The sequence below is a fragment of the Pan troglodytes genome, chromosome 2 (assembly GCF_028858775.2).
Source record: "Pan troglodytes isolate AG18354 chromosome 2, NHGRI_mPanTro3-v2.0_pri, whole genome shotgun sequence".
NCBI lineage: Eukaryota > Metazoa > Chordata > Mammalia > Primates > Hominidae > Pan > Pan troglodytes.
Window position 1 is genome coordinate 123,588,723 of NC_086015.1, and position 15,672 is coordinate 123,604,394.

At 43.0% G+C, this 15,672-nt stretch overlaps 1 long non-coding RNA gene across 1 annotated transcript; it reads left to right on the forward strand.

Annotated features, from left to right (window-relative positions):
• Positions 1–495: 495 nt before the first annotated feature.
• LOC129143642 (uncharacterized) lies at positions 496–3,716 on the forward strand. The gene is made up of 2 exons (XR_008547295.2): positions 496–1,537; positions 2,662–3,716. It is a non-coding gene; the product is annotated as an uncharacterized LOC129143642 (long non-coding RNA).
• The last annotated feature ends 11,956 nt before the right edge of the window (positions 3,717–15,672 follow it).

Genomic DNA, 15,672 nt, shown 5'->3' on the forward strand with positions numbered 1-15,672 from the left:
ATGCTCATTTTTATTTCTGGAGTGGGGTCGGAGTTACCAATTAGTTTTCTTATTTTATACTCTGGAGTTGCCAAATTCTTTACGTTGAGTTTTTGCTTATTTTATAATCAGAAAGACAAGTACGTTTCTTTTTCCAAGAATGCTTACAGGAGGCCACAAACAAGATGTTCGCACCCAGCCCACTGTCTTCCGCTTAAAAATATGTGTGAGATGTTGTGTTTAAGACACCCTCAAGGAGAAACATAGAGGGGAGACCTGGAAATGGTCTTGGGAATCCACTTAGACTTTCCATATTATATTTGTTTCATTTATTTTAAAATCTCAGACCTATTTATGTGCATTAGGACATTCCACATTTTTACAACTGCGCAGAGGAAATCTTTGGTTGTAGAGGACGGGAAGAGAGAGGCCAGGTCCGCAGACCCCACTGTGACAAGACAGTGGCTACATTCTTAACTGTTTTACACATTGTGATACCCAAAGACTTCTTTTCACAGGATTCTACTGAGGGGGAAAACAAGAGGAAGAAAGAAAGATAGACAAGGTTTTCCTCAAGGCAGTAAGCAAAAAGCTGGTTTCTCAGAAGAAAGAATTATGTCTGAGATTTTACCCAGGACTCTCCAGATCTCTCATTCTACACAGAAGGACCCTTTCATTTGGAACGTGCAGAAACTGAGGAGGACCATCTCTCTCCTCCATGGGGGCTGCCTGAGTTAAAAAGGCCTGGGTCCATCTTTTTTCCGTAGGAGAGCTGACTTCAGAGTCTAGAGCCAAATCTTCACTTCTGTGGCTCTAGATTGAGGATTTGCCCTTCTGATCTCTGTGGGGCTTTTTTTTTTTTTTTTTTTTAACCTGGGAATTCCCCTGGGCTCTTCGGCTGTTATTCTCATCAACCCCTCTCTGTATTCTGCAAGACATTGAAATCTTTCTCCCAGCTTGGCCCCCACCTCCAATCCCAGTATTCTCTTTTCTCAGATTGGAGTATTTCCAACCCCTCAGTTGCCAGGCACTGAAGGTTTTCATCTTCCAGGCCTGCCATGTTTACCTCTGAGATGTTTCTGGCAACTGTCCACTTCTCTGCATTCTCACACTGCTGCTCTTGATAAGCTTCGATTATCTGGGGCTGAATTGTTTCAATAATTTCCTAACTGATTTTCTTGCCTCCTATCTGTCCCCACTACCAACATAGGCTTAAGAATGTCACTCTCTTGACAAAACAAGCCAACATCCTCTATCCTCTGTCCCACTCCCAAACCTGCAGTAACTTTCCTGTGCAATTGTAATACAGTGTAAACTTTCATAAGGATGGGGAGTGGCCAAGATGGCTGACCAGAAGCAGGTAATGTACGTGGCTCTCACGGAGAGGAACAGAAGGGACGAGTAGATACAACACCTTCAACTGAAACATCCGGGTACTCGCATTGGGATTAATCAAGGAAACAACCTGACCCACAGAGAACAAGGAAAAGCAAGACAGGACAACAGCCCACCTGGGAGCAACAGGGAACCAGGGGATCTTCCCCTGCCCAGGGAAGTGGTAAGTGAATGAGCGATCCCGGAAACCATGCTTCTCCCACAGATCTTTGCAACCCTCCTGTCAGGAGATCTCCTTGTGAATCCACTCCACTAGCAGCAGGGCCTTCAGTCTTCAGTCTGGCAGACAGGGCTACATGGAGTCTCAGCAAAGCAGCCACTCAGGCATGCGTGGAGACCCTGGAGCCTTAGATACTTGGGCGTTCTGGCAAAAGTAGCTGCATCTCCCACAAAGAGGGAGTTTAGACTCCCATTCATACCCCTAGGAAAGAGGCTGAATCCAGAGGGCTGAGCAGCAACAGCCCGCAGGGCCCACTTCCACAACACCTCACACAAGACAGGACCCACTGGCTTGGAATTCCACCCAGCTACCAGTAGCAACATAGCACCTGCCTAAGTAGGAGCTCCCAGGGGAGGGGTAGGCCAACATCTTTGCTGTTCAGGAGCTTTAGCTGTTCCAGCCTTCAGGGTTTGGAGAGTCTGAGATGACCTGGGGCGGTAAGGATGCCCCAGCACAGCACAGCTGCTCTACCAAAATGTGGCCAGACTGCTGCTTTAAGTGGGTGCCCAATCCCATTCCTACTCACTGGGTGTGACCTCCCAACCAGGGCCTCCAGCCACCCTGCCTGAGCTCTTCAGCTGTGACAGAGATCTGAATTCCCCCTGGGATGGCACTCTTAGAGGGAGGGATGGGCTGCCATCTTTGCTGTTTGGCTGACTTAGCTCTTCCAGCCTTTGGGTTGTGGAGTGTCTGAGGTGACCAGGAGCTGAAGTGGACCCCCAGCACAGCACAGCTGCTATACAGAAATGTGGCCAGACTGCTTTTTTAAGTGTGCCCCATCCTGTTCCTCTTCATTAGGTGGGACCTCCCAACCAGGGTCTTCAGCCACTTCCTACAGGTGCCTTTGGGCCAGCAACAGGTCCATACCTCCCTGGGACAAAGCTCCCAGGGGGAGGGACAGGCTGCCATCTTTGCTGTATCACAGCCTTCACTGGTGACACCTCCAGGTTCTGGAAAATCTGAGATGACTAGGGACTGGAGTAGGCCCTAAGCATACCAGAGCAGCCCTGTAGAAAAGTGGCCAGACTGTTTCGTGGGTGCCCATTCCCATATCTCCTCACTGGCAGGTCCTCCAGGCCTCGGCCTCCAGCCACTCCCCACCAGAGCTATCCAGGCAATACCAACTCAGCAACTTCCAGGACAGTGCCTCCAGGGGCAATTGAAAGTGTCTTAGCCACTGCCTCTGCTGTGGAACTCCCCTTGCCATCCTTGGACTAAAGAAGGAGCAAAGACCCTAAGTGCCTTTTCCATACCAACAAGCTGCAGTAGACCCAAGGAAAGGAGGCCAGTCCATCTCCCATGTGTTCCACACTGCTCACCAGACAGGCAACCCCTGGCTTGGGTCCAAAGCACGAATCCTCCATCTTGGGCTGATTGCACTGAGCAATTGGTAACCTGCATTTTTCTGGGGGTAGAGCCCCCAGGAGTCAAGCAAACGACTCTCGGCCACAACACCTACTAAGATGAGCCTCTGCTACTTCTAAGCTGGGGAAGGAACATAAACACTGAGATCACTCCAGAGCTGCAGTGGGCAGTCCAGGGGTGCTAAGTCCTGAACTACAGCCAGCACTCAAGGGGGAGAGGAACCCACACTTTCGGAGCACTGAGAGGGAACACAGCTGCAACTGTGAAGAAACATACAGGAGCAGGAGTCTACCAATTGACCAATAAGCCTAAGTGTCACCTGCGGGATCACACCCCAAAGCTTCAACACGAAAAATATTTCACTAACATACACACCTCTGAAACCAGAGACAAGAAGTCAGCTTCAAATAAAGACCCTATAGAAAGCCTCAGCACAGTGAAAACATCCAAAAAAGAAGTCTATTGACTGTAGTCAATCTACGTTGCAGTCAAATGAACACCCACACACAGAGATGAGAAAGAACCAATGCAAGAACTCCAGTTACTCAAATGGCCAGAGTATCATACGTCCTCCAAACGATCACACCAGTTCTCCAGCAAGAGTTCTTAACCAGGCTGAACTGGCTGGAATAACAGAAATAGAATTCAAAATATGGATAGGAACAAAGAGATCATCAAGATTCAGGAAGATGGCAAAACCCAATCCAAGGAAAATAAGAATTACAATAAAGTAATACAGGTGCTGAAGGATGAAATAGCCAGTATGAAAAAGAACCTAATGGGTCTGACAGAGCTGAATAACACAATACAAGAATTTCACAATGTGGGCCAGGTGCAGTGGCTCACGCCTGTAATCCCATCATTTTGGGAGGCTGAGGTGGGCAGATCACCTGAGGTCAGGAGTTCGAGACCAGACTGGCTAATATGGTGAAACCCCATCCCTACTAAAAATACAAAAATTAACCAGGTGTGGTGAGAGGTGACAGCATGCTGGCAACCCTCACAGCCCTCACTTGCTCTCGGAGCCTCCTCGGCCTTGGTTCCCACTCTGGCTGTGCTTGAGGAGCCCTTCAGCCTGCCGCTGCACTGTGGGAGCCCCTTTCTGGACTGGCCAAGGCCAGAGCCAGCTCCTTCAGCTTGCGGGGAGGTGTGGAGGGAGAGGCGCAGGCGGGAACTGGGGCTGGCCCCCATGGCGCTTGCGTGCCAGCACAAGTTCCAGGTGGGCGTGGGCTCTGCAGCCCCGCACTCAGAGCAGCCAGCCGGCCGGCCCCACTGGCCCCAGGCAGTGAGGGGCTCAGCACCTGGACCAGCAGCTGCTGTGCTCAATTTCTCACCAGGCCTTAGCTGCCCCACCACAGGGCAGGGCTCAGGACCTGCAGCCTGCCATGCCTGAGCCTTCCCCCCCGCCCACCCCTGCCGTGGGCTGCTCAGTGAGCGCCACCCCCTGCTCCACGACACCCAGTCCCATTGACCACCCAAGGGCTGAGGAGTGCGGGCACACAGCACAGGACTGGCAGGCAGCTCCACCTGTGGCCCTGGTGTGGGATCCACTGGGTGAAGCCAGCTGGGCTCCTGAGTCTGGTGGGGTCTTGGAGAATCTTTATGTCTAGCTAAGGGATTGTAAATACACCAATCAGCACTCTGTATCTAGCTCAAGGTTTGTAAACACACCAATCAGCACCCTGTGTCTAGCTCAGGGTTTGTGGATGCACCAGTCGGCACTCTGTATCTAGCTAATCTGGTGGGGACTTGGAGAATCTTTATGTCTAGCTAAGGGATTGTGAATGCACCAATCGGCATTCTGTATCTAGCGCAAGGTTTGTAAATGCACCAATCAGCACTCTGTGTCTAGCTCAGCGTTTGTAAATACACCAATAGACACTCTGTATCTAGCTGACCTAGTGGGGACATGGAGAACTTTTGTGTCTAGCTCAGGGATTGTAAATGCACCAATCAGCACCCTGTCAAAACGGACCAATCAGCTGTCTGTAAAACAGACCAATCAGCAGGATGTGGGTGGGGCCAGATAAGGGAATAAAAGCAGGCTGCCCGAGCCAGCAGTGGCAATCCACTCGGGTCCCCTTCCACACTGTGGAAGCTTTGTTATTTCGCTCATTGCAATAAATCTTGCTGGTGCTCACTCTTAGGGTCCACGCTGCCTTTATGAGCTGTAACATTCACGGCAAAGGTCTGCAGCTTCACTCCTGAAGCCATCGAGACCACGAACCCACCGGGAGGAACAAACAACTCCAGACACACCACCTTAAGAGCTGTAACACTCACCGCGAAGGTCTGCAGCTTCACTACTGAGCCAGCGAGACCACGAACCCACCAGAAGGAAGAAACTCCAAACACATCCGAACATCAGAAGGAACAAACTCCAGACATGCCGCCTTTAAGAACTGTAACACTCACTGCGAGGGTCTGCGGCTTCATTCTTGAAGTCAGTGAGACCAAGAACCCACCAATTCCAGACACAGTGGCAGGTGCCTGTAGTCCTAGCTACTATGCTGAGACAGGAGAATCACTTGAACCCGGGAGGTAGAGGTTGCAGTGAGCCATTGCACTTCAGCCTGGGTGACAGAGAAAGACTCCGTCTCAAAACAAAAAAAACAAACAAAAAATAGGCTGGGTGTGGTGGTTCGTGCCTGTAATCCCAGCACTTTGGGAGGCTGAGGTGGGTGGATCACCTGAGGTCAGGAGTTGGATACCAGCCTGGACAACATGGTGAAACCCTATCTCTACTAAAAATACAAAAATTAGCTAAAACTTTAGCTGGGCTTGGTGGTGCACACCTGTAATCCCAGCTGTATGGGAGGCTGAGGCAGGAGAATCGCTTGAATCCAGGAGGTGGAGGTTGCAGTGAGTCAATATTGCACCATTGCACTCCAGCCTGGGTGACAGAGTAGGACTCCATCTCAAAACAAAACAAAAACAACAACAACAAAGAATTTCACAACGCAATTACAAATATTAACAGCAGAATAAACCAAGCTGAGGAAAGAATCTCAGAACCTGAAGACTGGTTCTCTGAAATAAGACAGTCAGACAAAAATCAAGAAAAAAAGAATAAAAAGGAATTAACAAAACCTCTGAGAAGTATGGGATTATGTAGAGTCCAAATCTATGAATCATTGGCCTACTTGAAAGGGAGGGGGAGAAAGCAAACAACTTGGAAAATATGTTTCAAGATATCGTCCATGAAAACTTGCCCAACCTTTGCTAGAGAGGCCAACAGTCAAATTCAGGAAATACAGAGAACTTCTGCAAGATTCTACACAAGAAGAACATCCTCAAGACATGTAATCATCAGATTTTCCAAGGTTGAAATGAAAGAATGTTAAAGGCAGCTAGAGAGAAAGGGCAGTTTATCTACAAAGGGATCCCAATCAGGCTAACAGTGGGCCTTTCAGCTGAAGCCCTATAAGCCAGAAGAAATTAGGGGGTCTATATTCAACAATTTTTTTTTTTTTGAGATGGAGTATCGCTGTGTCGCCCAGGCTGGAGTGCAGTGGTGCAATCCCAGCTCACTGCAACCTCTGCCTCCCAGATTCAAGTGATGTGCCTGCCTCAGCCTCCCAAATAGCTGGGATTACAGACAGCTGCCACCATGCCCAGCTAATTTTTGTATTTTTAGTAGAGATGGGGTTTCAGCATGTTTGACAGGCTGGGATATTTAACATCCTTAAAGAAAAAACTTCCATCAAGAATTTCATATCCAGCCAAACTAAGCTTCCTAAGTGAAGGAGAAATAAGATCCTTTTTAGCTAAGCAAATGTTGAGGGACTTCATTACCACTAGGCTTGCATTACAAGAGATCTTGAAAGGAGCACTAAATATAGAAAGGAAAAACCACTACCAGCTTATACAAAAACACACTTACACAGACCAGGGTCACTGTAAAGCAACCACACACACAAGCCAACATAGTAACCAGCTAACAGCACAATGACAGGATCAAATCCACACATGTCAATACTAACCTTGAATATAAACTTAAATGCCCCACTTAAAAATGCACAGAGTGGCAAGCTGGATAAGAAAGCAAAACCCAATGGTCTGCTGTCTTCAAGAGATCCATCTCATATGTAATGACACTCATGGGCTCATAATAAACGGATGGAGAAAAATCTACCAAACAAATGGAAAACAGAAATCAGCAGGGGTTGTAATCCTAATTTCAGACAAAACAAATTTCAAACCAACAGAGATTTAAAAAGACAAGGAAGAGCATTCCATAATGGTAAAGGGTTCAATTCAACAAGAAAACCTAACTATCCTAAATATATATGCACCCAACACAGGAGCCCCCAGATTCATAAAGCAAGCTCGTAAAGACCTACAAAGAGATACACTGTCACACAGTAATAGTGGGAGACTTCAACACCCCACTGACAGTATTAGATCATTGAGGCAGAAAATTAACAAAGATATTCACAACCTAAACTCAGCATTGGACCAAATGGGTCTGATAGATCTTTACAGAAGTCTCCACCCCAAAACAACAGAACATACATTCTTCTCATTGCCACATGGCACATACTCTCAAATTGACCACATAATTGGACATAAAACATCCTCAACATATGTAAAAGAACTGAAATCATATCAAACATACTCTAGGTTCACAGCACAATAAAAGTAGAAGTCCGTCGGGTGTGGCGATTCATGCCTGTAATCCCAGCACTTCGGGAGGCCAAGGCAGGCAGATATGAGGTCAGGAGATTGAGACCAGCCTGACCAACATAGTGAAACCTCGTCTCTACTAAAAATACAAAAATTAGCCAGGCGTGGTAGCACAACCCTGTAATCCCAGCTACTCAGGAGGCTGAGGCAGGAAAATTGCTTGAACCCAGGAGGCAGAGATTGCAGTGAGCCGAGATTGCACCACTGCACTCCAGCCTGGGCAACAGAGCAAGACTCCATCTCAAAGAAAAATAAAATAGAAGTCAACACAATGAAAACTGCTAAAAACCATACAATCCCATAAAAATTAAACTACATGCTCCTGAATGACTTTTGAATAAATAATTAAATTAAGGCAGAAATCAGGAAGTTTTTTGAAAATAATGAAAACAAAGATACAATATACCAGAACCTCTGGGACACAGCTAAGGCAGTATTAAGAGGGAAATTCATAGCACCCACATCAAAAAGTTAGAAAGATATCTAAATTAACAACTTAAATTCATGACAGAATTAGAGAAGCAAGAACAAATCAGCCCCAAATCTAGCAGAAAACAAGAAATAACAAAAGTCAGGCAGAGCTTGGTGGCTCATGCCTGTAATCCCAGCACTTTAGGAAGCCGGGAAAGGTGGATCATTTGAGGTAAAGAGTTTGAAACCATTCCTACAGAAACTATTCCAAAAAAGTGAGGAGGAGGGGCTTCTCCCCAACTCATTCTATGAGGCTGGCATCATCTTGCTACCAAAATCTGTCAGAGATACAACAAAAAAAGAAAACCTGAGGCCAATATCCCTGATGAACATTAATGCAAAAATCCTCAATACAATACTGGCAAACTGAATCCAGCAGCACATCAAAAAGCTAATCCACCATGACCAAATATGCTTCATCCCCAGCATGCGACGTTGGTTCAACACAAGAAAATCCATAAATGTGATTCATCTCATAAACAGAACTAAAGACAAAAACCTCATGATCATCTCAATAGATGCAGAAAAAGCTTTCAAAAAAATTCAACATCCTTCGTGTTAAAAACTCTCAACAAATTAGGAATTGAAGGAACATACCTCAAAATGCAGCCATCAGTGACAAACCCACAGCCAACATCATACTGAAGGGCAAAAGCTGGAAGCATTTCCTTTGAAAAGTGGCATAAAACAAGGATGCCCTCTCTCACCACTCCTGTTCAACGTAATATTGGAAGTCCTAGCCAAGAGCAATCAGGCAAGAAAAAGAAATAAAGGGCATCCAAATAGGAAGAGAGAAAGTCAAACTATCTGCAGATGACATGATTCTATATCTAGAAAATCCCATAGTCTTTGCCCAAAAGCTCCCTCAGCTGATAAACAGCTTCAGAAAAGTTGCAGGATGTAAAATCAATGTACAAAAATTACTGGCACTCCTATACACCATCAACAACCAAACTGAGAACCAAATCAGAAAGGCAGTTCCATTCACAATTGCCACACACACAAAAATAAAATACCTAGGAATATGGCTAACCAGAGAGGTGAAAGATCTCTACAATAAGAATTATAAAACACTGCTCAAAGAAATCAGAGATGACACGAACAAATAGAAAAACATTCCATGCTCAGGCATAGGGAGAATCAGTATCATTAAAATGGCTATAATGCCCAAAGCAACTTATAGATTCAATGCTATCCCTATTAAACTACCAATGACATTCTTCATATAACTAGAAAAATTTATTTTAAAATTAATATGGAACCAAAACAGAGCCCAAATAGCCAAGGCAATCCTAAGCAAAAAGAGCAAAGCTGGAGGAATCATACTACCCAACTTCAAACTACACTGCAAGGCTACAGTGACCAAAACAGCATGGTACTGGTACAAAAACGGCCACATAGACCAATGGACAGAAAAGAGAACCCAGAAATAAAGCTGACCATCTGATCTTTTACAAAGCTGACAAAAACCACAATGGGGAAAAGACTCCCTATTTAATAAATGGTGCTGGGATAACTGACTAGCCATATGTAGAAGACTGAAGCTGGACCCCTTCCTTAAACCATATACAAAAATCAATTCAAGATGGATTAAATGACAAGTTAATGGGTGCAGCAAACCAACATGGCACATGTATACATATGTAACAAACCTGCATGTTATGCACATGTACCCTAGAACTTAAAGTATAATAATAATTTTAAAAAGATGGATTAAAGACTTAAATGTAAAGCCCAAAACTATAAAAGTCCTGGAAGAAAACCTAGGGATCATCCTGGACCTAGGGATGGATAAAGATACCATAACAAAGACACCAAAGCAACTGCAACAAAAGCAAAAATTGACGTGGGATCTAATTAAACTTAAGAGCTTCTGCACAGTAAAAGAAACTATAATCAGAGTGAACAACCTACAGACTGGGAGAACATTTTTGCAATCTATCCATCTGACAAAGGTCTAATATCCAGCATCTCCATGGAACTTAAACTTACAAGAAAAATACAAGCAACTCCATTAAAAAGTGGGCAAAGGACATGAACAGACACTTGTCAAAAGAAGACATTTACGCGGCCAAAAAATGTGAAAAAAAGATCAACATCACTGATCATTAGAGAAATGCAAATCAAAACTGCAATGAAACACCATCTCACACGATTATTAAAAAGTCAAGAAAAAGATGCTGGTGAGGCTGTGGAGAAATAGGAACACTTTACACTATTGGTGGGAATGTAAATTAGTTCAATCATTGTGGAAAGGAGTATGGAGATTCCTCAAAGAGCTAAAAGCAGGACTACCATTCAACCCAGCAATCCCATTACTGGGTATATACCCAGAGGAATATAAAGCATTCTACCGTAAAGACACATGTATGCGAATGTTCATTGCAGCACTATTCACAATAGCAAAGACATAGAATGAACCTAAGTGTCCATCAATGACAGACTGGATAAAGAAAATGTAGTACATATACACTATGGAATCTTATGCAGCCATAAGAAAGAAGGAGATCATGTCTTTTGCAGGAACATGATGGAGCTGGGGTCTATCATCCTTAGCAAACTAACACAGGAACAGAAAACCAAATAGCACATGTTCTCACTTATAAGTGGGGGCTAAATGATAAGAATTTATGAACACAAAGAAGAAAACAACAAACACTGGAGTTTACTTCAACAGGGCGATGGGAGGAGGGAGAGGAGCAGAAATGATAACTATTGGGTACTGAGCTTAATACCTGGGTGATGTACAACAGATCCCCATGACAAGTTTATCTATGTAACAAACCTTCACATGTACCCCCAAAACTAAAATAAAAATTCAAAAAATAACTTAAAATTAAAAAAAAAAGAAAACCTTTCACAATTGGGAATCAGTTTACCTTTCCAATCTTCTATCCACTCAACACCTGTGTTCCACTTGTACCAAGCGGGGCCAATTCCCAATCTTTGTATACACCCTGTGTTTTTAACGCCTCTGATGATTTTGCTCACCCTGTCCTGGATTTCTCTTTATTTCCATCTTTACCCGTTGAATTGCTCCCAAGCCTCCAAGATCCGGCTCCAGTACCTTCTCCTATAATGATGTTCTTCCAGATCTTTGCAGTCAGATCTGTGGTATCAATTCATGTTTCCTTCCCAGCACTGCGCCTCAGTTCTAGCCCTCACTAACTACAGGTATATGTTACAGCTGGCTGTGTCCTCCTATCTCCCCACAGGGTCTGCAAGGCAGGGTGTGTTTCTGTTTTATCATCAACCCCCAAGGCAATTGGCCACACATACCTTTAAAAATAAATAACATCCAGCTGGGCGCAGTGGCACAAGCCTGTAATCCCAGCACTTTGGGAGGCCGAGGCGGGCAGATCATGAGATCAAGAGATCAAGACCATTCTGGCCAACACGGTGAAACCCCGTTTCTACTAAAAATACAAAAATTAGCTGGGTGTGGTGGCATGCACCTGTAGTCCCAGCTACTTGGGAGGCTGAGGCAGGAGGATCGCTTGAACCTGGGAGGTGGAGGTTGCAGTGAGCTGAGATCGCACCACTGCACTCCAGCCTGGCAGAAGAGCAAGACTCCACCTCAAAAAACAAAACAACAACAAAATAAAACAAATAAATAACATGCTTTGATTGTATATAAGCCATGTACTTATTGTAAAAATTCAAATACATAGACATATAAGAAAGGGAATAAACCTCCACCTCATGCATTAATCACGGGTAATGTTTCAGCAAACATATTTTCATGCATCTCTTTATGCACACATCCATGCATATATGCACAAATGGAATCATTTTGTGCATACTTGGTTTTCTTTTGGACACCCTCTTTTCTAGTCTTTTCTTACCTGACTCTCCCCCTCACTGCTTTCCCCTACTCCCAGCTATTTAACAAGTTAAGCAATGTATAGCTTTTCTTAATTTTTCCATGCTAATATATCTATATCAGTTTTTTGTTCTTGTTTATTTTACAAAATGGATTATCACGGTATATACACTTCTCTGCTTCTTGCTTTTCTAATTAAAGAAAGTCACAACAATTCTTCCAATTCAACTGGTATAAGTTCTAATTCATTCTTTTATTTTAGACCTCATGCAATGTTCCATGCTGTGGATGTACCAAAATTTATTCAAGAGATCCCCTAGCTATGACATTCAACTTCCTTTTTTAAAAAAATAGCTATTGCCATCAATGTTTCAATAATCGTTCTTACATGTATATCCAAATTCCCTGGTACTTTAATTTCTGAGGGATTGATGACCAGATATGAGACTGGACTACTTAAAATGTTAATAGATTGTCATCTAAAAAGCTGTAACAGGCCAGGCACAGTGGCTCCTGCCTGTAATCCCAACACTTTGGAAGGCCGAGGCGGGTTGATCATCTGAGGTCTGGAGTTCAAGACCAACCTGTCCTACATGGTGAAACCCCGTCTCTACTAAAAATTTAAAAAAATTACCCGGGTGTGGTGGCAGGCACCTGTAATCTCAGCTGCTCAGGAGGCTGAGCCAAGAGAATCACTTGAACTTGGGAGGCAGAGGTTGCAGTGAACCGAGATTGTGCCACTGCACTCCAGCCTGGACAACAGAGTGAGACTCTGTCTCAAAAAAATAAATAAATACATAAAATAAAAATAAATACATAAATAAATTAATTAATAAAATAAAAGGCTGTAACAATGTGCTCTGCATAATTTTAGCCATTCTGATAAGTGAATAGTGATAGTTTGTTGTTCCTTTAATTTGTATTTCACTGACTACTACTGAAGTTGCTCATGTTTTGTCTTTTTCCCTCTAAGGACTTTTTGTTCTGTAAATTGCTTATTCGTATACTTAGCTCATTTTTCTTTTGAGCTACTGGTCTTTTTCTTTTCAACCTGCAGGAATTTTTTGCATATTATAGATAGTAACTCTTTAATATGTTGTTATGTATGGAAGCACTTTCCCCAATCTATCATTTATCTTTTAACTACGCTTGTAATTTTTTAAGCCATTACAACTTTTATAGGTTGACATGAAGCTCATGTAGCATTTATTTTGTAACTAGAATCAATATAGCACTTAGGAAATGAAAATAGTTTGCAGTTTCAAACTTCCTAGGGAAACCAATCTTCTATTTCAGTATTTCACAACTTATTCTGGAATATGACACGCCATCCTATGCCCTAATTCCATGCTCAGTTAATATTAGTTCACATTGCCCCATTCACAAACACAGTTGTGTCTATAATATAGTACAAATTTTTTGTATATTATTATCTGGCATAATCACATTATATAAACCATTTTGATTAAACAAAATTCTAGTTAACAAATATATTATGACCACTAAATGGTAACCACATTTAGTGGTCATCATGTATTTTTTTTCTGCCCCAAATTCACTCCTTTGGAAAATGTCTGCCTCACACTGTCCCTCCCATGCAATTCTAGTGGTCTGCCAATCTTGAAACCCCACTCTCCTGACCACAATAGTGGGCACAAGCCACACTAAAACAAATACACTTCCTGTCCCAGGAATTTGAATCTTGAATTTTAGGATGCCAGTGTCTTAAAAGGATTGAATTTAATTTCAGCCACTAAAATCCCCAGATCAACCCTGCTTGTCTTAATATACATAGTTAGTTATTTTCTTAGTGGATGATGGTGATGGTTGCATAACAATGTGAATGTACTTAATGCCACAGAACTGTAGACTTAAAAATGGTCAAAATGGTAATATATATATTTACCACAATTTACCAAAAAACAAGACATTATAAAGAGGCCTTTGGAAAGATTGTTTGCAGCCCATCTCCATGGGCTCACACTTAACAGTCACAGCAGCAGTATAGAATGGGCATACACTGCCAAGGCAGACAAGCTTCTTGCCTCCACTTGTGAGTCATGCCACCAACACCCTCTACTCTACTTCTCTCTAACCTCTGTTTCCTCATCTGGAAAATAGGAATAATAAAGCAGCATGACTCTGATGCTGTGGAGCTTTCTTGAAATCTAAAATTCTGTTAAACCACTGTAGCATATACTTGCCAATATAAAATGGCATAAAGCATAAAAGGAAATAAGTTTTTATTTGTTTGTTTTTTGTTTGTTTTTTTTTAAGATGGAGTCTTGCTCTGTCACCCAGGCTGGAGAGCAGTGGCACAATCTCGGCTCAATGCAACTTCCGGCTCCCTGGTTCAAGCAATTCTCCTGCCTTAGCCTCAGCCTCCTGAGTAGCTGGAACTGTGTCCAGCTAATTTTTGTTTGTCTCTTCATTTGTTTTTTGAGACGGAGTCTCACACTGTTGCCTGGGCTAGAGTGCAATGGCGCAATCTCGGCTCACTGCAACCTCCGGCTGCCATGTTCAAGCAATTCTCCTATCTCAGCCTCCCTTGTAGCTGGGATTACAGGCATGCGTCACCGTGCCCAGCTAATTTTTGTATTTTTAGTAGAGACAGGGTTTCGCCATGTTGGTCAGGCTGGTCTTGAACGTCTGACCTCAGGTAATCTGCCCGCCTTGGCCTCCCAAAGAGCTGAGATTACAGGTGCCCTGCCCAGTTTTTATATTTTTAGTACAGACCGGGTTTCACCATGTTGGCCAGGCTGGTCTCGGACTCCTTACCTCAGGTGATCTGCCCACCTCGGCCTCCCAAAGTGCTGGGATTACAGGCGTAAAGGAAATAAGTTTTTAAAAGGAAAAATAAGAAATCCCACACCATTTAGCTATCAACTTCTAGTCCCCATCTTTCTCCCCACCCACCAAGCTCCCACCTCAGACTCAGACCTAAGCAATCTCTAATCTACTTTCTATCTCTATAGATTTCCTGTTCATATGAATGGGATCATAAAATATGTGGTGTTTTGTGACGGGCTTCTTTGTCTGTTTTGCTTTTAACTAAGCTGCCTCTGCCTGTGAGAAGCTGTGGAAACCCAGGAGCTCTAAACAAGCCTATAGGTTTAGAAATTTTAAAGTTTTTCCATTTATAGTAGTTTTAAGTTTTCTTGTTATAAAAGTAATATATGTATTGCAAAAATCTCAAAGGATACAGAATTAACAAAAATAATAAAATAAAAATCAGTTCTAATCCCACCACCCAGAAATAACCACTGTCAACATTTTGGTAAATATTCTTTCAGAGCTAGGCATATTATAAACACACACACATACATACATCATACTATATATATTTAACATTTTTCCTGATTTTAAAATGTATAGATGCTTGTGAATAGCTATTAAAATGGTATAGAGATGTAAAATTTAGGATAGAATGTACTTCAGAATCCTTCTATATATCTTCACTTAAGAATATATCAAAACATTTTCCATGTTCACTCATAGAGATCTATTTCATTCTTTCCAACAGTTGTTAGTAGTCCACTATAGGAATCTGCCATTGTTTGTTTTGGCATTCTCCATTGATAAAATTTGTGTAGCTTCTATTTTTTGTCACTGAAATGACACAATCAAGATTGTGTCACTTGATTCTTTGTGTTAGTATTTCGTAGAAGTGGAATTTGCTGGGTCAAAGGGTATGAAAATACAGTGTTGTGTAACCTGTTTGTTTTGTTTAACC